Genomic DNA, 27715 nt, shown 5'->3' on the forward strand with positions numbered 1-27715 from the left:
TGACTGGGCTATTATTATTCCTGGCTATGCTTTTGGAAAGACAGGGTAAAAAGGAAAGGTTGCGGGGTCTGTCTCTATGTGAGAAGTGACCTCAAAGCAAGCGTGAAAGAGGACCTGGTTGATGGAGAGTGTGATGAAGCTGAAGCATTATGGTGGAACTGCATACAGATGTGCGTAGTTCAAAGTTAATCATTGGAGTTTGTTTTAGACCACCCAATGTTAACGAGGAGGTAGAGACTCGGCTCCTTGCACAGATGGAAAGGGCTGCAAGGGCTGGGATGGTGATAATAATGGGGGTTTTTAATTATCCAGAAATTGACTGGAGTAATGGCACTGCTGGGACAGCTAAAGGGCAACAATTTTAAAACCTATTGCAGGACAATTTTATGGTCCAGTTTATTGAGGCCCCAACTAGGAATGATGCTCTGTTGGACCTGGTAATCTCAAACCATGCAGAGCTTATTACTAATGTTCAGATAAAGGAACACCTGGGTAGCAGTGACCATAACATGATTTCATTTGATGATAGCTGTAAGCAAGAAATACATACAGGAAAGATAAAAAAACACCTAATTTCAAGAGAGCAAATTTTCCAAGGATGAGGGCTGCTCTCCAGGACTTGGACTGGGAGGGAATATTGGCATTGATGAACACAGAACAGAAATGGTAATTCTTTAAAAAGACCGTTTATGAACTCACTACAAAGTATGTTCCCATGGGCAATAAGTTTAAAAGGCTAAAGATAAAACCTATGTGGCTCACAGTCAAAGTTAAAAAAAGCTATAAACAATAAGAGAATAGCTTTTAAAAAATATAAAAATGAAGGAACACTAGTGTCGTTTAAATGTTACAAAGAATATAACAGGATATGTAAAAAGGAAATCAAGGATGCAACAATTCAAAACGAACGAAATATTGCAAGAAATAGTAGGATAAACCCCCAAAAAAATCTTCAAATATATTAATAGTAAAAAGGTCAAGTCTGAGCATGTAGGCCCTTTACAAAATAATCTAGAGTGGGTGACTGGGGACAAAGAGAAGGCTAATTTATTAAATGCTTTCTTCAGCTCTGTGTATACAATGGAGCATGGGGGAGCTCATGTCCAAAATGGGGGTGGTAGTGACACAGCCCCAAATCCACAATGGCTCAAAAGTGATATGGTACAGAAATATTTAGACAGAATAAAAGGTGGATAAAGCACCTGGGCCTGATGGCATCCACCCACGGATCCTAAAAGAATTGAGCTCTGTAATTTCAAAGCCATTGTATCTAGTTTTTAGGGACTCATTAATGGCGTAGAGCCAATGTGGTGCCTATATTTAAAAAGGGAACAAAGTATTTTCCAAGTAACTATAGACCTGTTAGTTTAACTTCTATAGTTGGAAAGATACTGGAACGTATAATAAAATACCACATGGATGAGTTCTTGCTGGAAAAAAAATGATTTAAGCAACAGACAGCATTGATTCATGAAAGACAGAAGTTGTCAGACAAACCTGATTTCCTTTTATGAAGAGGTAAGTAAAACCTTGCGTGGCTGTGGACGTGATATACTTGGGTTTTGCAAAAGCGTTCGATACAGTTTCCCACACACGGCTCATGTGTAAGGTAAAGTCTACAGGATTGGATATATCAGTTTGTAAATGGATAGAAAACTGGTTGAAAGACAGAATTCAGATAGTCAGGGTTAGTGATTCATACTCTGAATGGTCAAAGGTTATCAGTGTTGTACCCCAAGGTTCAGTGCTGGGACCATTATTTTTTTACTTTCAAGAGGTTTTTTATTTTCCAAAGAAAAAGAGATAATACAAAATACACATACGATTTATCAATATGCAAAATCTAAAACATACAAAAAACAATCAGAGAATAGATATGACCTGGGAAGAAACAATTGAAAATCCATCAAATAATTGACCGAAGAGGCTCCAGTGCAAAGGGCACGCCTCAAAGGAGATCGGGAGAGCACTCCGGGCACCCCTGTGGGGGAACATGCTGTGCCCAGGGAGTACCCCCCAGACCCCCCCTCAGCAAAAGCCGACTAAATGTTCCCGACAACCGAGGCTGCCGGGAAGGAAGTGACAAATCTGAGACCTCAAATCCCCCCGGGTGGGGAACCGCAGCATAGACCTATCAAAAACTGGTACATCACTGGATCTCCTGTGCTGCGCCGAAGGTGTCAAGTGTATACCGAATAAGAGAAATGAAAGGGAAAAGCAGAAAAAGAAGAGAAAGAGAAGGAGAAGAGGAGAGGAAAAAAGCCACCCAGACGAATGGGATCGGTGACTAATGATCCTTAAGCTTGTACCCCAGGAATGAGAGCTATGCCCATATATTTAGCCCAGGGTTCCCAGGTGGCTTCAAAGTCCTTGGTTCTGTCAAAGAGAATACTCGTGAGTTTCTCCTGGGACATAATCCATGAGATCTTGCGTTTGGTAGCCAAGAGGGAAACCCTGGGTTGTTTCCATGCTTTAGCTATTGTCAGTTTCGCCCCTAGCAGCATGAAATGAATCAGTTTACGAATTTAGATGTCCCAGGAAGGTTAGCGTTCAGGAGAGCAATTGTCAGGTCTTTGGTAATGTGTAATGATGTAATCCTTTGGATCATGACAAAAATCCTGTTCCAGTATGACCTTATTCTGGGGCATTCCCACCATGTGTGGGCCATGGTACCTGTTAGTTGGCAACCTCGGAAGCATAGGGGGTTCGCAGAAGGATACATGGAGGCTAATTTGGCCTGAGTGAGATACCATCTGGTCATCACTTTTACACTGGATTCAATAAGGGAGACATTGTGTATCCCCTTAAAGGCTCTAGAAAAGGAGGACTGCCATTTATTCAAGTTCCAGTTTATCTGGAGATCATTTTCCCAAGATGACATGTATGGGGCTTTGAAGGGCGTTTGAGCTAGTGACTGGTAGACCCTGGAGATTCCCCCCCTCTGTTCCATAGACTGGCCACACCAGATTTCGTAGATCGTGAAAATAGGGGGGACCATTACTTTTTAATATCTTTATAAATGATATTGGGTCTGAGATCAAAAGTAACATTTCTGTCTTTGCAGATGACACTAAGCTATGCAGTGGAATAACGTCTTTACAGGATGTCGCCAATTTACAAGCCAACCTCAATGCTCTGTCTAATTGAGCGACTAAGTGACAGCTGAGGTTTAATGTTGATAAATGTAAAGTTATGCACTTGGGGGCTAAGAATATGAGTGCATCATACATACTAGGAGGTGTACAACTGGGGGGATCCGTAGTGGAGAAGGATCTGGGGGTTTTAGTTGATCATAAGCTCAATAATGGCATGCAATGCCAAGCTGCGTTTTCCAAAGCGAGCAAAGTTCTTTTTTGCTTTAAGAGAGGTATGGACTCCAGAGAGAGAGATATCATTTTCCCCCACATGTGCCATAAATGCAGCCTCACATGTGCCATAAATGCATCCTCACATGTGCCATAAACGCAGCCTTACCATTACAATCAATGCAGCCTTACCATTGCAACCAATGCAGCCTCACATATGCCATAAATGCAGCCTCACATGTGCCATGAAGCCATGCAGTCTTACCATTGCCATCAGTACAGCCTAAACGATGCCCATCTGCAGCCTCAGAGGGCAGAGGGAGGGGGCGGGACGAGTGCCGACAGATAACAAACAGGAGAATCTCTTGTTTACTCTGTGGCCTCTTTAATACAAAGTCCTGCCTCCTATGATAGACAGAACATTTGTCCAATGGCATCCCAGGAGACGGGACTTCCAATAGAGACGCTGCTGAGTAAAAAGAAGATTCTCTTCATGTAATCCTCCAAGGCAGCGCCAATAAATACAGTATATATCTTTTGTGGCCCTGAAACAATATATATATATTAAAATCCCCCAGGGGGGCCATAATAAATCAACAGGGGGGGCCGCATTTGGCCCCCGGGCCGGACTTTGGACATGCCTGGTCTGGATACTTTCCTAAATGTACAGAATATTACTGAGTACTAAGATTTGAAGGTAAAGTTGATCCAGGGTAAATCCGATTGCCTCTCGGGGGATCAGGAAGGAATTCTTCCCCCTGCTCTAGCGAATTGGATCATGCTCTGCTAGGGTTTTTTGCCTTCCTCTGGATCAACTGTGGGTATGGAGTTGGGTGTATGGGATTGTACTATGTTTTTTATTTTGTTTTTTTATTTTTATTTTTTTGTGGTTGGACTTGATGGACTTGTGTCTTTTTTCAACCTGACTAACTATGTAACTATGTAATGTTTGGTCAGCACAGACATTACCTGTTGTTTCTCATGCTGCAGTTAATACTGCTAATGTTAGCTCTTTCCAAGAATCTGTTAACACTGTTCCTGTTTCTGTTTCCTGTTCCTGTTTTCAGGTACCTGAGATTTGTTTTAAAGAGGCACTGCCCTGTGAAATCTCTCCTTTCATTTAGCAACCAGTATTAAAGAAAAAATATGAAAAGGCGATTTTATTGATCTATTAACTTTACTCCCTGGTTCAAAAGAATTTTCTGTCAAAAATAACAAGAAAATGGAAGAGGTTTCAGAGGACAGGCGTCGCACAGCTCCAAGGTCTTTTCATAATTGGTTGCAGGCCTTTTGTATATATTCTGCAATTATGGGTGAAAAATTTCCTGAAAAGTGTAGTGGTTTATTTCAGCATCTTGAGAATATTCTTGAAGCTTTTAAAAATTTGGGCGGTTTTGGTTGGTAAAGTTATGATCTGTTTATCCCAACCTTAAATGGGGAATGAAAGACGTTGGTTTATGGTTAAACCTCATTCTACCCCAGAAAAAGGTCGTTTCAAGACAGCCGCCAGTGAATTAAAATATTTCTTCAGTTTACATGAAGGGTATATGCTATGCTTTTAATGAGTCCCAGTGCAAGTGGTCAACATCATGCTGTTACAAGCATGAGTGTTCTTTTTGTTTTGGGACTCACCCGCTTACAATTTTTTTTAAAATAACCTATTCTCACACTCAGCATAGGGACAATTCCAAAAGCTTGCACACCAGTGAAGTTGGAAAAAAATGTACCTGTGGTTACTGTTGTACCCAGACAAGGAGAAGGCAGAAGTTTTGATTGAAGGTTTTTCTTTAGGCTTTAAGCTCCAATTTTTTTCTGGATACGGTTGTAGTGTGGTAAGTAACCTTGAATCAGTTTTGATTCATAGTCAGGTGGTTAGACAAAAAATAATAAAATAAATTGCAGCTGGTCGAGCAATCCTTTTGTCTCTCCTCCTTTCAAAAATGTTTGTGTTTCTCCTTTAGATGTTGTGCCTAAAAAGGAGCCCAATTCATATTGATTGATACATCATCTCTCTTTTCCCAAAGGTGGTCCATTGAACGACGAGATTGATAATTCTTTATCGTCTGTATCATATGCTAGTTTTGACGATGCAATAAAACGTATAAAAACATTTGGTACAGGTGCATTATTAGCAAAATCTGACATCAAGTCTGCTTTTAGGTTATTACCCATCGCTCCCGAATAATTTAATTCATTAGGTTTTTGTTTTGATGGAAACATTTTCTATGATATGTGTTTACCCATGGGCTGTTTTTGTCATGTCGGTATTTTGAGCCCTTTGCAACTTTCTTGCAGCGTGTTATTATTTATGAATCTGGTTGTGATGGAATCACCCATTATTTGGATGATTTCCTTTTATTGTCCCCCCTAATTCTCCAATGCGTTTTTTATTATTACAATTATTTTTAGCCATCGCTCAGACTTTTGGTATCCCTATTTATCACATACCTGGTACTGGAGGCCAATGGAGAGAGAGGGCTTCCCTTGCGGCTAAGTTCCAGACCCCCTGAGGGTGAAAACAGGAAAGGTCAGGCCCAAAGAAGCACGGGTCACCTGCTGGACTGTATGCAGGAGCTTTTAGAGTACAGCTGGTGTGCTGGCGTAGAATCAGCAGACAGGTGACACCCAAGAGGTGTTGCAGGATTCAGATAATACTGCGACTGGAGCATGGTCAGAAGAAAGCCTAGGTCATGTGCCGGGTTGGTATCAGAGCAGACGTGGTCAGGTGGATAGCTGGAGTTGAACACAGGAAGCAAACAGGAGACAGGTCAAGGACAAGCCAAGTCGGTAACAGGAGACACAGAAACAGGAATATCATGAAGATAACACACTGGAGGAGCCAGCAAATGCAGACACTAGCAGACTTCCTAATAGAGGCCCATGTGACCTGCTGGTAGAGATACTGGGTCCTAAAATCCTTCTTCTGCCAGAGATGCTGGGTCTTAAAGTCCTTCTCCTGCCAGAGATGCTGGGCCCTAAAGCCCTTCTCCTGCTGTTGGTTCCCTGACACTATTGCTTTTGAAAAAACTGTTCTTCCTGTTACGGTCATTGAATTTTTGGGTATCAGCATTGATACCACTTTATGTCAGTATCAGCTTCCATTGTTGAAAATAGCTAGGATTGAGAACTTAATTTGTCTCTTTTTGCGCAAAAAAAAAAAGATTTTGTTAAAAGAACTCCAGTCTTTTTTAGGGTTATTGGCTTTTTCTTTGTGGATTATGCCAGTTGGCAGAATATTTTCTAGGAGATTGTCTATGGCAATGTCTGGTTTAAAGTCTCATTTTTCTCATATTCGCCTTACTTCAGAGCTTAAAGATGATCTTTTAGTCCGGTCTCAATTTCTTATGGACTATAATGGTAGGACTTTCTTTCAGGAACAATTTTTTTTTCAGCAGATATGGATCTATATACTGATTCAGCAGGTTCTCTTGGTTTTGCATCAATATAGCGTACCCATTGGTGTTGTGGCTCTTGGCCTCCTTTTTGGTTTGCCAATAAAGCCACAAAAAACAGTGTCTTGTTAGAACTATTCCCTATAGTAGTGGCTTACGCATTATGGGGGGAATTTTTTGCTAACAAGCGGTTTTTGGTTCATTCAGATAACAAAGGTGTACTGTTTGCACTGAATTGTCTTTCTTCAAAATCTATATTTGTGATAAATCTGTTACGTTATTTTGTATTATTATGCTTAAAATTCAATATTTGGGTGAAAGCAAAGTATGTACCTGGTAAACTTAATTATGTGATAGCTGACGCATTATCTCGTTTCCAGATGGCTCGTTTCAGGCAGATTTTTCCCAAAGCAGACTTAGTTGGTTACACTTGCCTAAGTCATCTATGGGATTTGAAATAACCCCTGTTCTTTTGGCTATTCAAGGCTCTATTGCTCCTAAAACATGGATCGAGTATTCGGTTGCATGGAAAAAGTGGCTCTTGTTTATTGAAGAAATAGGGTTATCTGGTTTCTAACCTACTGACATACGGTCTTGGATTTTCTTTGTTCACTCATGCAAAAGAAATTGTCTTTTAATCACATTAATAAGAGTTTATCAGGAATCTCTTTTTTCCTAAAACTTCATAATTTACCAGTTTGCAATAGTTTATTTTCTGTCCGTCAAGCACTAAAGGGTTACAGAAGACAAACCTTTACTCCTGATATACGTAGACCCATTTCTATAGAGCTCTTATAAAATATTTGTTTGACTACTCCTAGGGTATGTCGTTCTGTGCTAGGTGATTCTGGTTTGAAAGTCGGTGAGGTTTGTATTGCAAAGGGCAAAGTACAAGTTTTTATTAGCAAATCCAAAACAGACTTGGTAGGAAAAGTTATTGGCTCACTCTACATGCTTGTGGCGACTCCATTATTTTTCCTTATGTAGTCCCTTCTTGATATATTTCGGTTAGGCCTTCCTGTTTGGGCAATTTTTTGGTACATTTAGATTTTTCTCTGCTTACAAAATTTAAATTTTTAACTATATTTCAGCGCTGTTTAGTTTACTTAGGTCTCTCTCACTTAAAATTTTCTTCTCACTCTTTTCGCATTGGAGCCGCCACGGAAGAAGCTAGATTGGGCCTCAATGATTCTATTATTAAGAGATTGGGTAGGTGGGAGTCAAAGAGGTTTAATTTATATATTCGTCCTAATTTATCTCTCTGATTCTAGGGTCAACATCTTCCGTCTTGATTATTGGACATTGATTTGTTCACTGGGCTCACGAACTTGCTTGTCAACGTTGATATACTTTTAATTTATCTTTTCAAGTTTTTTGGAAGGGCATTCATGGACTTCGTTGGAATAATCTTTTCCTTCATCTTTCTTCGTTGGCTCAGTTTTGGCCCTCTCCAGATATTTTGATAATTCATCTCGAAGGTAATGATGTAGGTAAAAGTACAACGTTGGATTTGCGCTTCATGATAAAGCGTGATTTACATCTTATTTAACTTTATTTTCCTGGTACTAGGGTAATCTTCTCGGAGATGGTTCCACGTCTGGTTTGGTTATCTTTTTCGGAGAATAAATCTTTGGAAAAGATACATAGACGTGTTAACCATTCTATTGAAAAGTTTATGCCTCTTTTGAATAGTTTCTGCTGCCGGCATATTGATTTGGAAGGAGGTTTTGCTGGCCTTTATAGACAAGATGGAGTTCACTTGTCTGATGTGGGCTTAGAAATTTTTAATATGGATCTCCAACTATGATAGAGATGGCCGTGGTTGTGCGGTAGGCCTTTTTTTTGTTAGCTGACAAAAACCAGCTGGTGGGGACTTGAATTTTTCATTTTTTTATTTATGGTATTCGCTTGAGTTCTATGACTGAGCAAGATCTCAAGAGATAATTTAAAAGTTTTGAAAGTTTTATTCATTAATGATTTAAATAATAATAAATGAAATATTTATGTTTATATACCAATGAAAGGTGCCGTGGCCATTTTTATTACCAAATATATACTGTATATATATATATAAATATATATATATATATATATATATATATATATATATATATATATATATATATATATATATATATATATACACATCTTGTTGAATAAAATGTTATGGTGTGTTGGAGTTTTTATTTATTTAATTAGTTAAAGTTTCTTTTGTACTGCCTACATTCCCATGTGTTTGAAAAGGTTCTCTGCAATTTTCCTTTCCTTTTTGTGTAAAACGAATAGCCGTGCCCCTCAGGTTTATAAAAGGATCATGGGTGGAAAACCAAAAAAAAGTTAAAAACGTTTCAAGGGTAACAGTTCCTAAAGATAAAGGTGAACCATCAACTGTCTCCATATCAATAGAGGCAGGTTTGTTTTTTGCTTGAACAATATTGCTTTCGACTAGTGCTATGCCCATAAAGCTCTCCTCGGTCCCCAGAGTTTAACATGGAATTTCACAACCCTCAGTGATAAGTTTAATAGGGATTTTGACTAAAAATATGGGAATCACGTCCCACAACTCCTCAGCAACCAACTCCTGTTCTCCCTGTGACGCTAGTGGGAGATTAAGCTAAAACATCCCAGGGATATTCCGCAGCAGGTGAGTAACATGGCCACTATTACAGATCTACTCCAGGACATACAGGCAATAGCCAGCAGAGTGTACAAGGTACAGAAGATGGCTGCACAACATGGGGTAACCATTCCCCATATAAACCACTCGATAAACACCCACACCTTACATCTGTGTGATCTCCAGCATCATTTGGAAGATCTAGACAACCATGGCACAACTTGAGGATCCACAGCCTACCTGAGATGATAGACTCAAAACAACTCCAGTCCATGGTAACAGACATTTTAAACAACCTCCTAGACAGACCTTATACAGCACCAATTGATATGAAACACATTCATCATGCCCTCAGACCCTCCACGCAAAATAGTCGGCTGTCTAGTCAACTACAGAAGACATCCTAAGAAAAGCCTGTAACAGAATACAAATATTCCACAGTGGGGCTAACATCCAAATATATCAAAGCTTTCTGATATCACCCTCCAGCACTGTAGAGATTTTCACCCCTTGCTTGAGATCCACTATGGTGTAAATTTCTCTTTTGCCTGTCAGCTTCCACGCAGGACTGGATGGCCCTCATACGAGTCCCGAAAACAAATTTGAATCAAATAGATTTTCTAAAAAATACAATAAAATAGAATATAAAACAATAAAGCAATAGAATAAAAAAAGAATAGAAAAGAATAGGATAGAATTTAATAGTAATAGTGACAAGATATGGAAATCTACATTGATCTACCTTATATATTAAAAGTATATCACTTGTATATCTTAGACAGAGCAGTAAGGTAGAGTTCTCCTGTTTTCTGTCTTTTCTGTAAATGATCTTATGTTTCTAAATTCTATTGGTATTACAACACATTGCAACATATTCTCAACAACATGTTTTTCCCATTCTCATGACTGAACAACTGTCTCAAGTAAGACAAGAGATGTTCTGCCAATGACCTGATAAGAAGTCTATGTAAACAGTAAACAGTGTGTCTGGAAAGACCCTTCCAATTCTTTATTACTTGATAATTACCCCTCACATATAATCCATCTCTTTATCTGTCAAAATAACCCTTCACATAACGCTCTAGTTAGGTCAGGGTGACCAGATGTCATTTTTATTCATTACATGTATATGAATTGTGAAATCTTGTGTAATCCAAACTTAAGGGCTTCGTGCCCTGCATAGACTCTCATGTTAAAGATTTCTTATAAAATGTCTGTATAAACCCTTACTTGTCATCACAATCCTTCGCAAGCCTTTGGGAGGTGTGATCCTGTATACAGTGTATTCTGAAGTAAACTTACATTTAAGACGAATGCAACTTGTCTGCTGTCGATGACTTACATCAAAAGACTAACTTATCAATTGGTGACCCTGCAATGTGTCTTCTTGATCGCAGCTCCTCCACCGACCCTCAACCCGCTTCAGGAGGGACAGCAACATCGAGGCCTCAGGTGAGAAACATTTATTCTCATATAGATACTGTCTTTCCTGTGCGGTTTGAGGTGCCGGGTGGGGAGTGCGGCCACAGAAGGTAATACGTTTCCTTTGTATTTATACACATTCTGTCTATGTATGGTTACTTAGAATGAAATAACATGGTATCATTTTTAAAGCTATGCATGCAAATGTAATTATCATACGTATGTACCTTTTCTCTTTACCCCCAGAAATGGCAATATATGTATAGACATTTGTATTTTAAAGGGATGGATAAATGCAGGTACCAAAATTTCTCTGAAAGCATGGAAATTGATGAATGATTGACTTTTTGTGTAAAAGTTTTTGAACGTTTGTGGTCCTAAGGCAGATAGGTTTGCCTTCAACGGATAGCCACAAGCGGGTGATTGACCTGCTGTATGTTCTTTGGAGTAGGGAGCCAAGAGACTAGCCTATTTCCACTCAGCAAGGAGACGTCCTTCTGAGAATAGAACAAGGTAGATATTACAAAGTATTGTAATTCGCTGCTGGTACACAGCCATGATGATAAAGCAGGGAGCTCTACATCCCGGAGTTCCAAACATATTGTCATTTCTCACAGGGAGTAACAAGAGAAATATAAATTATTGGAAATTTATTTGATAAAAATGTTTTGACTGTCATGAATAGCCTGGGGCTAACTAAAGATAGAGCCAAGAGGTTATTGAAGATAGCAAAAGCTACAGGACTAAGTGTTGTTAAATTAACTCCAGGTGCACCCATCATCAAAATGATGGTGAGTGGAGACCCAGATGCTCTCAAACATCATGTGTACAAGGATGATCCCGCTAAATGGTGGCCACCAGAGGGCTCCCTTAATACTCCTAATATCGATGCACTATTTAATCTGCTGTTTAAAATGTCTGATTGTGGGGGGATTGAGTGTTTGGTAGCATGGGAAGAAGCATCTAAAAAGGATGTTAAACCACCTCCATATAAGATGTGTTCAGAAAAAGCTGCTCTCCCTTTTGATAAGGATGAGGAGATGCCCAACACATGGGCTTCCCCTTATACTTTCATTTGATGGAGAAAACGCAACAGGCCAATTATATAGATATGTGGATCCTGATTGACTGTGCCCTACCTGAAAAGTATGTAGATGCATAGGGTGACTTTGCTAAAGGGAAAGGTGCCACTGAAGAGGGGGTAGTAAAGGATGAGCAGGCAGTACAGAAAGAATATGAGAAGAAGTCTACACGTTTAAATGAAATTCTGAGAGAATGGGTGACAACCACCTTTGATAAGGGACAAGTCATGCGTGTATTGATGGATGTGGTTCAAAGGAAGGGTGAGGATGTGTTAGATTATTGGGACAGGTTTAAAGATGCTATACAGAAGCATACTGACTGGATTGCAGATGATACAGTTGATATGAAGAGGCCAGAAGTAGTGAATGTGTTGGTAGGAGGATTGTTGCCTGAAATAAGGGAAGAGATAGAACTACGTACAACAGGTTGGAGAAAGATGGAGGCATCAACATTAATTGAGATAGCACAGGTTGCTTATGATGTACTACAGAAGAGAAAAGATAAGTTAGAAAAGAAAGAAAAAACTAAGATAATGAACATGCAAACCCCAGAGGTTAACCTCCCTGGCGGTATGATTCTGTCTGGAATTACGTACCAAAAGCGGTACATTTATTTTGCAAGGAAATTGGTGTTTTATACTGTAGGCCTGTAATTTTTAGAAATAACTCACTTAAATCTGACCAAGCAAGAGTCTTGTAGGCATCCCGGGTATGATTTTTTTTTTTAAAACAAAATTATAAATTATAATATAATAAATAATTATAAATAATTATAACAAATAATAATATAATTATAATAAAAATTATTCAATAATGTAATCAACTCAAAATCACTGAAATTTGCAGTTGCAGAATTGTCGCTGACATTATTTTATTTTTTTTATGACAAATTTCCCCGCAAATCGCTATCGCACAATTCTGCAAGTGATTATAATTTATTATCGCTGTTTTCTAGCTGATCTAAAACCATTTTTGACATAAAGGGACACTTTTGGACAATCTACAGTTTGCAGGCAGAAATGACATTTTTTATTATATAAAAGTACATGTAGGGCACTGGGCAGACCACTAGGGACAAGGGGGGTCGTAACGTCGCAGGGAACGGAGATCGGCGTCACACGGGGACTGTGAATCGAGCGAGGAGGTCCCGCTCGCTCACACTGCGGGTGGCATCGCTGGATCCAGGGACAAGGTGAGTAAACCAAGCCTGTGGATCCAGCGAAAGGTAAGCCCGTCCAGCCCGAGCGTGACTCGGGTTTGCCGATCCTAACATGTAAAACCAACCCCGAGTCGCGCTCGGGTTTACCGTCAGGGGGGTTAAAGAGAAAATTCCTGAATCTAAAGGAGTACCAGTGTCCACAGTACAGGTGACACCCCAGGGTGTACCAGTGGCAGATCCCTCCCTACCCTCCCTCAGGAGTAGTGTATATTTCTAACTATGGGATGCCACAAAATAAGCGCAGTACTTGGAAGCAAAATGGGGATCAGCGCAGGGCCCCTAGGGTCCAACCTAGATACCAGCAAATCATTCCAAATCAGTCTGGTTTCCCCACGCACCAGCCTGGCTTTCCTCCAAACCAGCTGATGCAGCCTCGTGCCCCTCCCACTTGTTTCAAATGCGGGGTGGGTGGCCATCTGGCAAGGGATTGTAGGAGGCACTAGGATGAGGTGGAATGTGGTGAGGATACAGAAGATTTTTTGAATGTGTACTCTGCTCTAGCTGTAATTGAAATTGATTCTGTTCATGAACCAATGATTGAGATAAATGTAAATGGTATTGATCTCCGGGGTTTGATAGACACCGGGGCCCAGCGGAGTCTGTTGAATGTTCATGGTCCTCACTTGCCACTCTCCAACGAAATAATTTCTTTGGTTGGGGTAAGCGACAATGTTATCTTGGCAGGTGTTACGAAATCTTTACCTGTAACAAATCGGTGAACATTCAACAGAGCATTCTTTTGTATTGTCTCCACATTCCCCCTGTAATTTAATAGGTCGAGACCTGCTCTCGAAAATGGGAGTTACTATTGCCCTGTCCCCAGGTAAGACCATCATTGATATGCCATACAAAGTACATGATGAAGCTGCTGATCTCCTCTTCATGCCGGTAATTATAGCAGACATGGAGAGTGGAATACCGGAAGAGGTCAAACAAAGGATTGACCCATCTCTATGGGTAACGGGAGCAAACACTCCTGGACTCATGCAGGTTAGCCAGGTACGGTTACAAAGGGACCCCACACTGCCAGTACCTAGACCACCTCAATATCCTTTATCTCCAGATTCAGTAGAGGGGATTAGGCCAGTCATAGAGGAGTTACTACATGAGGGAGTTTTAACCCCTTGCAGAAGTCAGGCTAATACACTGATCTATCCAGTCCCCAAACCAATTAAGCAAGGAGAAGACTGCTGTCGCTGGAGACTGGTACATGACCTACGAGCAGTCAATAAGGTAATTATACCATCGGTGCCTGTAGTGCCAAATCCGTCTACGATCTTGGCAACTATACCCCCTACTGCCACACACTTTACTGTAATTGATCTTGCATCAGCTTTCTTCAGTGTACCAATCCATCCAGATGACCAATGGTTATTGGCCTTCACCTTTGAGAAAAGACAGCTTACCTGGACTCGGTTGCCAATGGGCTATCATGACTCCCCTAGCTGCTTTGAAGGACAAATTGGATGAATGGCAGCCATCGGGAGATTCAATTCTAGTGCAATATGTTGATGACCTCTTGCTTGCCTCCCCCGATGCACATGCCTGCACTGAAGATTCAGTGTCCCTAATGAACTTTCTAGCCAGGATTGGGCAGAAGATTGATGCAACAAAGGTTCAATGGGTTAAGACAAAAGTCCAGTATTTAGGACATTGTGTTTCCCAGGGAATCAAGCACCTTACCGATAAACGGAAGAAGGTAGTTGCTAAACAGCAAATGCCTAAGACCTTGAAACAGTTGGGGTTGGTAGGTTATTGCAGGCAATTTTTGCCCCAATACTCTACAATAATCGGTCCCTTACAAGAATTGTTGAAAGGACACACTAAAAGCAATTATAAATTCACGGAAGATGAATTAACCCCAGCAGTCCAAGACGCTTTCAGATTAATAAAACAATCGTTACTGACTGTGCCCAGTTTGGGCTTACCTGACTATAGTAAAGACTTGTATTTGTTTTGCACAGAAGTTAATGGACATGCCAATGGTGTCCTGACACAGCATTTCTGCGGCCGCCACCGTCCGGTTGGATACTACAGTTATCCACTGAATAGTGTGGCCAGAGGCCTACCTGGATGCTTGAAATCAGTAGCGACGGCTGCCCTACTGGTTGAAAAAACTGTTGACATTGTCCTAGGTAACACTTTGTATTTAATGTGCCTTCATGACTTGGAAGCTATGTTGAATAGTGCTTATACTAAGCATTTCTCTGTTCAGAGAATAACTCATTACCATCTGGTTCTGTAATGCGCTTCCAACCTCAAAATTCAGCGCTGTCAAACTCTGAATCCTGCCACTTTCTTGCCAGAGGATGATAGCGATGAAATTGAGAATTCTGACTACTTAACCCATGACTGTGTTACCTCCATTGATGAGGTGACCAAACCAAGAGCTGACTTACAGGATGAGCCCATCCCAGGATTGCCTCCTTGTGCTAACCTGTTTGTGGATGGCTCATCCATCAGACGCCCAGATGGACTGACTTTGGCCGCGTGTGCAGTGGTGAATGGTGAGCATAAACTAATGCATACTGAAGTTCTGAATGACTCCAGATCTGCTCAGGCAGCGGAGCTTACCGCTCTCTGCATTGCTTTGGAGTTAGCAGAAGGTGATACGGTTAACATATACAGTGACTCAGCCTATGCGGTAGGGATCCTGCATAGTTTTGCACAGCTCTGGCAGGAACGAGGTTATCTAAACGCTGCAGGAACCCCCATACAGCATAAAGGGTTAATTGTTCGCTTGTTGGCTGCAGTCCAACTGCCTCTAAGAGTTGCTGTGATTAAATGTAAAGCACATACAGGTTCTGATGATTGTGTTTCTATGGGAAATGCTATGGCTGATAAACATGCTAAAAGAAACTATATACTCTTATCAGCCATCAGCACTGACTATACCTGCAATTCCTATGATAGACCTCCAGGTGGACCCGGTTGTTCTTTCAGCCCTACAGGAAAGCTCTCCCCACAAAGGATCCTGGTCTACAAAAGGAGCTATTTGTGGAGATGATGGCCTGTGGCGAATGAAAAACAAATTGATTGCTCCCCCAACTTTTTTTCCTTCCTTGTTCTCTTTGAGCCATGGGCCTTGCCATGTCTCAACAGGAGGGATGAGTCGGGCGGTGACCAAACAATGGTGGGCACCTGGGTTTCATACATATGCTGCTAAACAAATAACTGAATGTGCAATATGTCAAATGCATAATGTCGGAAGACCAGTCCCTACACCTATGAAGCATATTCCACATACTGAGGAGCCATTTCAAATCGTGCAAATAGACTTCTCAGATATGCCACCTTGTGGTAGATTTAAGTACTTACTAGTTTGTGTGGATCAATTCTCGGGTTGGGTAGAAGCATACCCAACGGCGAAAAATGATGCCAGGACAGTGGTAAAATGCCTTACTAGAGAGATGATTCCCAGGTTTGGGATAGGAAATATATTCTCATCAGATAGAGGTACCCATTTTGATAACAAACTTATGGCTGAAGTGGTAACTATTTTAGGGTTAAAGCAGCAGTTGCACACCCCTTACAGACCACAGGCTAGTGGGATGGTAGAACGGACAAATCAAACAATCAAAAGGTACTTGGCTAAGATAACTGCTAATGGGAAAAGCTCATGGGTGGAGGCCTTGCCAATAGTCTTAGCAACTATCAGAACCACCCCCAAGGAGAAACATGGGTTATCACCTTTTGATATTTTGTTCGGACGACCACCCAAAAGACTTCCTGCTACATTGATACATCCTGAAACAGTGACTTTAGGTAATGGTCAAGATGCCATGATTGAGTATGTACGCAAATTGGCAAACTTTTTTTTTTGACACCTTTTCCAGAGCCAAAGCAGGACAACCGGTGGACACGAGTGAGACAACTCATGGACTAAACTCAGGAGATTGGGTGTATATCAAGAATCATACGCCCCAGACTATTTTGTCCCCTAAGTGGAAAGGACCCTTCCAGATCATTCTGGTATCTCCTACTGCTGTAAAGCTGAAAGACTATAAGTACTAGGTGCATGGTTCCCATTGTAAGAAAACAGTAGCTCCAAAAGGCAGCCAGTGCATCACTGGCAAGGATTATTCTGTACCTTTACCTTCCAGGTCCCCATTGCTGACACGAGCTCGAGCCAGAAGACAACAAGATGAATCTTCTAGGGCCTAAACCAGATGTTCAGCTCTGGTGTGTCATCCTCTGTGGAGGAGCGTTGGTGTGGATAACGGGTATGACGTATGAATGGACACACCAGAAAGCGATGGGTAAGATACATGATACTGTCCTACTAAATGCTACTATAATGGAAAAGTTATTGCAGCTTGGAACTATTTCAACCCCAGACCAAAGGCTGAGAAGAGACACACATGATTTCCACGATAGGTTGGCAGAACCTTTCCATAACTCCTTTGTGTCCATGCATATGCAAGCAGCTAAAAGACTGAACATTACTAACTGTTGGATATGCACACATGCCCCTATTTCACACAAGACTATACCCTTGCTAGGCATACCCAGCACTTTGGTTGAAATAGAGGATAGTGCCCATTTTGATGAGATAAGCCCCAACATGTTTGAAAGAGCGGTTTCACTGTTGTTATATACAAATGCCCCAATGAGAACACCTGCGGTTTTTATCAACTTCACCCGAAACTACTCTCCTGAACAGCGTGATCAAGGTTATCGGAGTACTACAAAGTCACTTGGAGATTCCCATTGCATGGAAAATGCCGATATTATCACATGATAAGGAAAGTAAGCCATTGTTCTCTATACCATGGGTGAATAGATGTTGTATTAAGAAGGCTTTCAGTTTCATCATAGATTTGGCAGACCTAATGGATAATGTCACTGCCCTATATGATAGAAACTTTATAGCCATGGCTACAGAGCTAAAAATGATCAAGAAAGAGGTTCTGCAACACCGGCTGGTGTTGGATTATCTCACGGCAAGTCAAGGAGTAATATGCACCATAGTGGGAACGGCTTGCTGTAACTATATTAGGAATGATACTAGGGCCGAAGACGCCATCATTGCTCATATAGAAAAAGTACAGCGCTTAAAGGTTAACTTTCGCAAGGAGCATACCGAAACCGCTTGGATCGATGGTAGCTGGGAAAGCTGGCTTTCCTGGATCAATCCGCTCAACTGGTTTTCAGGTATTGGTGGGTGGTTTTCAGGTATTCTACATGGTATTCTTTATATTGTTGGAATTATTGTACTTATAATCCTTATAATCAAATGTGCACCTATGTTCTGCAAATGTTGCATGAAGATGACCACACATACATGTGAAGCATGTTGTGATGCTTGTATTAATGCCGGTTCCTTTGAGCCCTCAAGGTCCAGAGTCAAAACCGTTCATGAAATGGTGACACGGATTCCTGCGATTCTACCTAAAGACCCTGAGAACCCCCCGGAAGCATAAAACTTACCAGAGAATACCAAAGGATTTGAAACACAGGAGGGACTGACAAGATATGGAAATCTACATTGATCTACCTTATATATAAAAAGTATATCACTTGTATATCTTAGACAGAGCAGTAGGGTAGAGTTCTTCAGTTTTCTGTCTTTTCTGTAAATGATCTTATGTTTCTAAATTCTATTGGTATTACAACACATTGCAACATATTCTCAACAACAGGTTTTTCCCATTCTCATGACCGAACAACTGTCTCAAGTAAGACAAGAGATGTTCTGCCAATGACCTGATAAGAAGTCTATGTAAACAGTAAACAGTGTGTCTGGAAAGACCCTTCCAATTCTTTATTACTTGATAATTACCCCTCACATATAATCCATCTCTTTATCTGTCAAAATAACCCTTCACATAACGCTCTAGTTAGGTCAGGGTGACCAGATGTCATTTTTATTCATTACATGTATATGAATTGTGAAATCTTGTGTAATACAAACTTTGGGCTTCGTGCCCTGCATAGACTCTCATGTTAAAGATTTCTTATAAAATGTCTGTATAAACCCTTACTTGTCATCATAATCCTTCGCAAGCCTTTGGGAGGTGTGATCCTGTATACAGTGTATTCTGAAGTAAACTTACATTTAAGACGAATGCAACTTGTCTGCTGTCGATGACTTACATCAAAAGACTAACTTATCAATAGTAATAAAATAGAACATTCAAATTTCTTATAGAATGAAATCGAATTTGAATAGGAAAGATTATAATAGATTTGTTTCTTATTAGAATTTGATTTTTTTTTTACTGAATTTAAAAAAAGTCGATCAAATTTGTAAACTATATATAACCATTTTCCAAAATTCGAATTTTGTATAGAATGAAATCGAATTAGAATAGAAAAGATTAAAATAGAAAATAATAAACTAGAAAAACAATAGAACAGAATAGAATAAAATATAATATATATTATATTTTATTCTATTTTGTTCTATTGTTTTTCTAGTCTATTATTTTCTATTCAAATCTTTTCTATTCGAATTTAAATTCATTCTATACGAAATTCGAACTTCTGAAGCCATCTTCCGAAATTAGAATTTTGCATTGAATGAAAATGATAGAAAAGAATAGCATAGAAAAACAATAGAACTGACTATATACAGTATACAGGTGGTTCTCAAAAAATTAGCATATTGTGATAAAGTTCATTATTTTCTGTAATGTACTGATAAACATTAGACTTTCATATATTTTAGATTCATTACACACAACTGAAGTAGTTCAAGCCTTTTTATTGTTTTAATATTGATGATTTTGGCATAAAGCTCATGAAAACCCAAAATTCCTATCTCAAAAAATTAGCATATCATGAAAAGGTTCTCTAAACGAGCTCTTAACCTAATCATCTGAATCAACTAATTAACTCTAAACACCTGCAAAAGATTCCTGAGGCTTTTAAAAACTCCCAGCCTGGTTCATTACTCCAAACCACAATCATGGGTAAGACTGCCGACCTGACTGCTGTCCAGAAGGCCATCATTGACACCCTCAAGCAAGAGGGTAAGACACAGAAAGAAATTTCTGAACGAATAGGCTGTTCCCAGAGTGCTGTATCAAGGCACCTCAGTGGGAAGTCTGTGGGAAGGAAAAAGTGTGGCAGAAAACGCTGCACAACGAGAAGAGGTGACCGGACCCTGAGGAAGATTGTGGAGAAGGACCGATTCCAGATCTTGGGGGACCTGCGGAAGCAGTGGACTGAGTCTGGAGTAGAAACATCCAGAGCCACCGTGTACAGGCGTGTGCAGGAAATGGGCTACAGGTGCCGCATTCCCCAGGTCAAGCCACTTTTGAACCAGAAACAGCGGCAGAAGCGCCTGACCTGGGCTACAGAGAAGAAACACTGGACTCAGTGGTCCAAAGTACTTTTTTCGGATGAAAGCAAATTTTGCATGTCATTCGGTAATCAAGGTGCCAGAGTCTGGAGGAAGACTGGGGAGAGGGAAATGCCAAAATGCCTGAAGTCAAGTGTCAAGTACCCACAGTCAGTGATGGTCTGGGGTGCCATGTCAGCTGCTGGTGTTGGTCCACTGTGTTTTATCAAGGGCAGGGTGAATGCAGCTAGCTATCAGGAGATTTTGGAGCACTGCATGCTTCCATCTGCTGAAAAGCTTTATGGAGATGAAGATTTCATTTTTCAGCACGACCTGGCACCTGCTCACAGTGCCAAAACCACTGGTAAATGGTTTACTGACCATGGTATTACTGTGCTCAATTGGCCTGCCAACTCTCCTGACCTGAACCCCATAGAGAATCTGTGAGATATTGGGAAGAGAAAGTTGAGAGACGCAAGACCCAACACTCTGGATGAGCTTAAGGCTGCTACCGAAGCATCCTGGGCCTCCATAACACCTCAGCAGTGCCACAGGCTGATTGCCTCCATGCCACGCCGCATTGAAGCAGTCATTTCTGCAAAAGGATTCCCAACCAAGTATTGAGTGCATAACTGAACATAATTATTTGAAGGTTGACTTTTTTTTATTAAAAACACTTTTCTTTTATTAGTCGGATGAAATATGCTAATTTTTGGAGATAGGAATTTTGGGTTTTCATGAGCTGTATGCCAAAATCATCAATATTAAAACAATAAAAAGGCTTGAACTACTTAAGTTGTGTGTAATGAATCTAAAATATATGAAAGTCTAATGTTTATCAGTACATTACAGAAAATAATGAACTTTATTACAATATGCTAATTTTTTAAGAACCACCTGTATATGATTTTTTTTATTCTGTTATTTTGTTTTTCTATGCTATTCTTTTCTATTCTAATTCTAATTCATTATATACAAAATTCGAATTTCAGAAGATGGCGTCTGAAGTTTGAATTTTGTATAGAATGAAATTGAATTTGAAAAGAAAAGATTTAAATAGAAAAGACTAGAAAAACACTAGAACAGAACAGAAATATATATAATATAATATATATAAATAAAACATCTTCTGAAATTTGAATCGAGTTTGAATAGAAAATATTAGAAAAGAATAGCATAGAATACAATATATATATAAAAAAACTTCCGAAATTTGAATTTCGTATAGAATGAATTTAGATTTGAGTACAAAAGATTAGAAAAGAAAATAATAGAAAGTAACTAGAAAAACATATATTATGTTTTATTCTATTTTGTGTGTCTTTTTTATTCTAATTCAAAATCATTCTATACAAAATTACAATTTAACCCTAACCTATATATATATAATAATAAAATAGAAAAACAATAGAACAGAATGAAATAAAATATAATATGTATATTATATTTTATTCTATTTTGTTTTTCTATGCCATTATGTTCTATTATTTTACATTCTATTCTAACCCTTTCTATTCAAGTTAATTTTTTACAAAATTCCAATTTCAGATGATGGTTTTATATATATATATATAATCATTTTTTACTATTATTTTCAATTCTATTCTATATATATATATATATAAATAACATCTTCAAAAATTTGAATTTCGCATAGAATGAATTTGAATTTGAATACAAAAGATTAGAATAGAAAATAATAGAAAACAATAAACTGGAAAAACGTATATTATATTTCATTCTATTCTATTGTTTTTCTATTTTATTATTTTCTTTTTGTAGCACTACCCCCAAAGGAGCTGCTGGTTTGTTTTGGGTCTACGCTCTGGTTGTCAACCCCTGAAATTGTCTCAAAACCCTCCCTTGGCACAACTGGTATAGTGGGAATTGTGGACCCCAATAGCTTGTTGGAGGGCACAATATCCTGGCACAGCACAGTAAATTATGTAAAATTAAGGGTTACCTTGAGTTGTATGGATACCGCAGGATGACAGAGAGACTGTACACAACTTAACCAATTTAACTCTTGAAACAAAGGTAAAAACAGTAAAGAACTGCTTGCAGAGCCCTGCAAGAGTCAGAAACAATAATAACCAATAAATACACGTTAAGTTATAAAGGCTATGCAGACCTGGGTAAGAACACATCTATGAAATTCCCTCAATAAGGCATCCACATTGAAGCACCTCCTTGCCAAGCCTCACCCAGCTCTCACTAGTAACAATACTACACAGTATAATAAAATAGATTTCTCAATCGAAGAGCATAAAGATCAGGGCTCGAGTGCTGCGGGAACGCGAGGGAACGACGTCCCTGCACTTTTTCTACAGCAGGAACGTTGTTCCCATTAGCAGCTGCGTCCTGCAGGACTGGCCTCAAGCTTATAGCTGAGGACGGCGGTGTGTGGGAGAGAGAGGGCAGGGCCGATCCTACCGTGTCCAGGGAATGAGAGGGCGGGCCGCCATCAGGGGGGGTACAGCCCATAACAGCTCAGGCTGATGTACGATGCTAGGTTGAGATGGACAATTTAGTAGGGAAGGAAGGGGGTGGGCGGAGGCAGAAAGTATACTGGGCGCTTTTATCTGCAGGCTGTATAGTAAATAAAAAAAAATAACTTTCCCCAGCCAAGCAAACTTTCTTCACATTCAGGTGCTGCTGTGCAGTGATCTCCTGTGCCACAAGTACATGACAGTCCTGGCCTGGCCGGCAGATTGATATAGAAGAGCCTGTGACTGTCAAATACTTGTCGCACAGGAGATCACTGCACGGCGGTAACCGGAAGTGAAAAAAGAGTTTAACAGCAGACATTGCAAACTATGGCCCGGATTCTCGTACGAGTTACGCCGGCATATCTCCAGATACGTCGTCGTAACTCTGAGTCCGAGCCGTCGTATCTATGCGCCTGATTTTGAGGCCCGGATTCACGTAGAATGGCGTATCTTTGTGCAGGCGTAACGTATCCTATTTACGTTACGCCTCCGCAACTTTTACAGGCAAGTGCCGTATTCTCAAACGAAAGTTGCTGCGGCGTAGCGTAAATAGCCCGGCGTAAGCCCACCTAATTCAAATGTGGTAGATGTGGGCGTGTGTTATGTTAATTTTATGTGACCCCACGTAAATGACGCTTTTTTCGAATGGGGCATGCACCGTCCGTGAAAGTATCCCAGTGCGCATGCTCCAAATTAGCCCGCAAGAAGCCAATGCTTTCAACCCCTTTGATGGGGTTTCCTTCTATGATTGTGCAACACTGCAGACCTTCTCACAAAACAAATCCATGCATATGTATTTTTGTGCATATATTTTTTCTTTTACTAAGATTTCTTATTGAGTAATTGCAGAAGAGGATGATGCATACTTGTATAATTCATGCAGCAATGATAAAGATGGAGGCAAAGTCTGCTTACAAAATTGCAGTGTGGTCTTTAAAATTACATCACACACCCTTTTTTTGTGATGCCTGCCCTATCTCTGCAAAGTATCAGTCTTTGTAGGCTTGTTGGTATCTATTGGAGCATGAATATCTGTCACATGTGAGGGTGATCTGCCAGAAATAAACTGCAGCAGATTTATGAGGTAGGGGACTCAAGGAATAGGTATGTGCTGTCCTAAACAATCCCTGGTGAGCTCACATTCTAAAGTTAGAGTTCAATACATTTTGTTGCAAAATAGTTCTATTCCATTGTTCCTATTAGAATTGTCTGAGGAAAAGTGCAATGGAGGCTCAACCAAGTGCACAGCTGGAGCCTGGCTTGACTAAGCAACCACATACTTTTCATTTGGTTTAAGGTCCCATTCACGCTCCTGTGCTTTAGGCATACTTTACTACATCTTAAACCATGCAAAATCTGCAGTGTTCTTTTCCTGTTATCCATTTTACATTTTCAGCCAGTACATTTTCATGTGTTTATATACAAAAATCCTGCATTTACAGCAGAATTAAGGTGTTTCTATGCCCAAAAGAGTAACAATTTATAGTATTGTAGCTTACCTGTCCTTAGATGTTGTGGAGGCATTACTTTTTCTTTTTTTTCATGTTTCCTTTGTTTTAACCTGGTAATGCTTCCATTATCTAATTTCTGTTCAAGGGTGACAACTCTATTGAGACGCATAGTCACCCTGGGACAGAGAATGCAGTAAGGCCACATTGCTGGGCACTGGTAAAGCTGCATTTGATGGGCACTAAGGAGTAAGCAGCCCGGGAATCTTGGGTGAGTTCCCACACTTTTTTCCCCAGGACTTGACCCCTGATAAAGATGGACATCAACTGTCTGCAATGACTAAATAGGCAGTCTTTAGATGATATTCCTAACTAGTGTGGTTTGGTTGATCAGACCAAACCTCAGTTCAAATGATCCCAAAAGTCTGTGCATTGATGTGTTGGCGCGCAAGGAGTAATTTGTAATCCAACATTGTAACAAATAAACTTGTGAAAGAAGCCCAAATAGTCAAACCACAATGGCTAATGTGAACGATCCACCCTCCAACAACACAGTCAGTAGGTTCTGGGCAGGTGACCGTCTCACCCAGCCAGTTCAGGCCTTGTCCTTCAGAAACACTCCGTCCGCGGTCCTCAGACAACTCACAAGGGGTAATAGTAACCCGTCCGATCACTCTGTCAGGTGTCTGTCTCTCTCAATCAGTGGTGCTCCGCTCGGGCGTAGGTAGGCCTCAACTCTGGCCTAGACTTCCGTGGGACACTTCCACATGTGTCCTCTTGGGTTGAAAAGGCGGTGCGGAGAAAGCACGCCAAACAAGCCCTCCACCTTAAATTACCTCCCCCAGCAGGCCGTACAGGAAGCAAAGCAGTCTGGGATCGCACAGTTTCTCTCTGGGTAACATAGTTCATAACAATCCAGAGAAAATGGAGTCTATTTTCTCCCTGTACTCAAATTCTCAACATCCTCTGCGGTACCAGGACAAGAAGCAAACAGCAGGTGGCTATATCACAACTTGGCCACAGGAGGGGGCTGAGATCCTTCTCGATCAGCAGATGGTAGTCTTTTATATCACATAAAAGGGTGATATCCAGCTACACACTCCCCCCACTCGAAAATCTTTGGTCCTTCAGTAACTGGTACATGCTTTCTCAATTACACGCAGAGAAAGTTTGGTTAATGCACACATGACAGTAAACAATCTACATTTCCATATGAGGAGCCCACATTTAGACAGCTCATATCATAACACAGGGCTGACAGAGGAACCTCCCACCAATTATCATAGGAAGGTGGTTGTTCTGTCCACAGGCCACCCAAACTGGTATGGCCTTACCAGATGTGCCAGAGAGTGAGCTAGGGTTTCCCCCTTCTAAATGTACAGTGGAGGGGCCAGGCATATCAACTGTCCTTTTAGAAGTAAAAACTGCCTCTTCAGAGCATTCACCCAGCTGGCTGTAAGTTAGCTTCTTTGGGGGGGGGGTGAATAACTCTTTCCCTCTCTCTCTTGCTCAGGCACGCGGAGTTCAACTTCTACTTCTGAAACTTCTTCTTCTGGAACTTCTTCCTCTGGAACTTCTTCCTCTGGAACTTCTTCCTCTGGGACGCCTTCTTCTGGAACTCCTTCTTCTAACAGCTTTGGGAGGCCCTCTTCTCCCACCTAGGTTACGTTATAGTAGCACTTGGGTACTCCAGCAGGCGAGACTCCAAATTCTTTAGCCCTGGACCCTCCCTTGGCTTGGAGTTTAGCCCCTTGATATAGGGTCCGTACTCCTTCTGGAGTTAGTTGAGTTCATTCTTTGGTAGGATCACCAATACCATGTAGCCTCCTGGAAAGGGCATCTGCATCTCTGTTTCCAACACCTGGTTGGTATTTCAGGCTAAAATTAAATCCTGAAAGAGCAGCCAACCATCGATGTCCTGTAGCATCCACCTTTGCAGTAGTGAGAAGATAGGTGAGTGAATTGTTATCAGTTCTCACCACAAATTCGGCCCAATACAAATAGTCTTTTAACTTAAGGGCCAAGATTTCAAGTTTGTGTGTTGGATAGTTCTTCTCGGCTGGGACCAGGCTCCTACTTACATATGCAACAGGTCGCAGGTAACCATCATATTTCTGGTATAACACCCCACCTAATCGATCTCTACTGGCATCAACATGCAGTCTTTTTCAACTGGATGAATGACTCTTCGCACTTGGAGTCCCACTGATCCTAGATAGACTCCTTGGGCTTCCTGGGCCCCGTAGCAAGCTTCACAGGCTTGACCATTTCTGGGACATCATCCTCTCCCTCTATCTTCAACAACTCATTCAGGGGTCTGGCTATCTTGGCAAACCCCTCCATGAATTTTCTATAGTAGGAGCAGAAACCCAGGAATGACCGGAGTTCGGTCACATTGGTAGGCCTCGGCCAGGAGGTAATAGCATCCAACTTGTCCAGTTCTGTAGCTACTCTTTCTGCAGACACAATGTGGCCCAGGTAGTGGACCGAGGACTGGTAAAATTTACACTTTTCTGGGGACAGCTTCAGTCCCTCTTCATGAAGTCTCTTTAGGACCTTTTCCAGCCTTTCCTCATGCTCTTCTAGGGTTCTGCCAAACATGATAACATCGTCCAAGTATACTAGGACTTTTATCAGGTTCATGTCCCCTACTGTTCTCTCCATCAATCTCTGGAAAGTGTCCGGGGCCCCTAACAGACCCTGGGGCATGCGGTTAAACTCGAAGAACCACACAGGTGTAATGAAAGCTGTCTTCTCCTTGTCTCCAGGATGCATGGGAATTTGATAATACCCACTCTTCGGGTCCATCACACTGAACCACCTGGCCCCCGACAGACTCTGCAGAGCATCTTCTATCCTGGGGGTAGTGTACTGGTCAGGGATAGTTCTTCGATTCAATTTTCTTAGTCGATACACAGTCTTAGGGATCCGTTCTTCTTTCGAACTACCACGATTGGGGAGGCATAAGGACTTCTAGATTCTCGGATTATTCCTGTCTTCTTGAGCTCCGCCAGCTGTTCCCGTAAATCTTCTAAGTCGCCAAGAGGGACCCGACTCTTTCCCTGAATGGTTTGTCTTTCTCTAAACCGTTCGTGTGAGTGGCACTTCTCGCACACCCCACATCATATTCATCCTTGGAGAATATCTTTTGCCATCTGGCCAACTGAGCTCTGGCCCTCTCTCTCCATTCCGGTGGGAGGGCCATGTCTCCTGTACAGAGCTTCTCCAATGCTGCCTCACCTTCCTTCTTCCAATCGGATGGGGCGATTGGGGTGGCTGAGTTCACTTGGCCTAGCAGCGTTCTGGCCGGCACATTTACAGGTGTGGTTATGGGACCAGATTCTCAAAGAAGTTACGCCGGCGTATCTCAAGGGTAAATATGCGCCGTCGTATCTATGCGCCGTACCCACAGAACCAGATATGCCTGAAAATAGGCTTCTTCCGATCGGCGTAACT

Source organism: Rana temporaria, chromosome 3 (assembly GCF_905171775.1).
Source record: "Rana temporaria chromosome 3, aRanTem1.1, whole genome shotgun sequence".
Lineage (NCBI taxonomy): Eukaryota > Metazoa > Chordata > Amphibia > Anura > Ranidae > Rana > Rana temporaria.